This window comes from Frankliniella occidentalis, unplaced genomic scaffold (assembly GCF_000697945.3).
Source record: "Frankliniella occidentalis isolate FOCC.00 unplaced genomic scaffold, Focc_3.1 Scaffold7, whole genome shotgun sequence".
NCBI lineage: Eukaryota > Metazoa > Arthropoda > Insecta > Thysanoptera > Thripidae > Frankliniella > Frankliniella occidentalis.
The window spans coordinates 3,137,568-3,138,104 of NW_026267137.1; the positions used below are offsets into that span (position 1 = coordinate 3,137,568).

General features: G+C 70.4%; 1 protein-coding gene across 1 annotated transcript in view; it reads right to left on the bottom strand.

The window, feature by feature from the left end:
* LOC113210079 (uncharacterized) overlaps window positions 1-537 on the bottom strand; it is a 79,558-nt gene that overhangs the window by 13,598 nt on the left and 65,423 nt on the right. The gene's annotated exons all lie outside the window — the stretch shown is intronic.

Below are 537 nucleotides of genomic sequence, written 5' to 3' on the forward strand. Positions count from 1 at the left end.
GACCTGGAGCGGTTCAATCCCACCTGCTGCTGAGTCACCCCTCCCCCGGCGGTCACAGGCCACGCCCACCCCGCCCCGACCTAGAGCACGCCGCGGCGCGCCGCCCCCTCCAGCGCGGGGCAGTGCAGCATGAGGGGACGGCGGCGCGGGCGCCGATAGGCGGGACGGGCGCGGCAAGGTCGCCAACCTGACACGCCACGCCACGGCACGCTCATAGCGGTCGCCGGGGGGATTAACCAGTGTGGGGGATCAGCCGGGGGGAGGGGAGCAGCGGGATCGGGGGGAGTGGGGATATTCCTCATTACCACCACTGCAGCAGTGATCCCGGCGTGGTACATTTAAGCGGTGGTGGTGGTGCTGGTGGTGGTGCTGTGCCCCCACCGCTCGCCGTCCGTCTCCCACTGGGTGCGATGCTAGCTGTAGTAGTAGTAGTGGGACTTCCCCGCACCCCACCTTCCCTCCCCACGACGCGCCACCGAGGCGAACCAGACAGCGCGTCGTCGTCGGTCTGGGCGCGCCCAGCCCAGGCTAGACGCC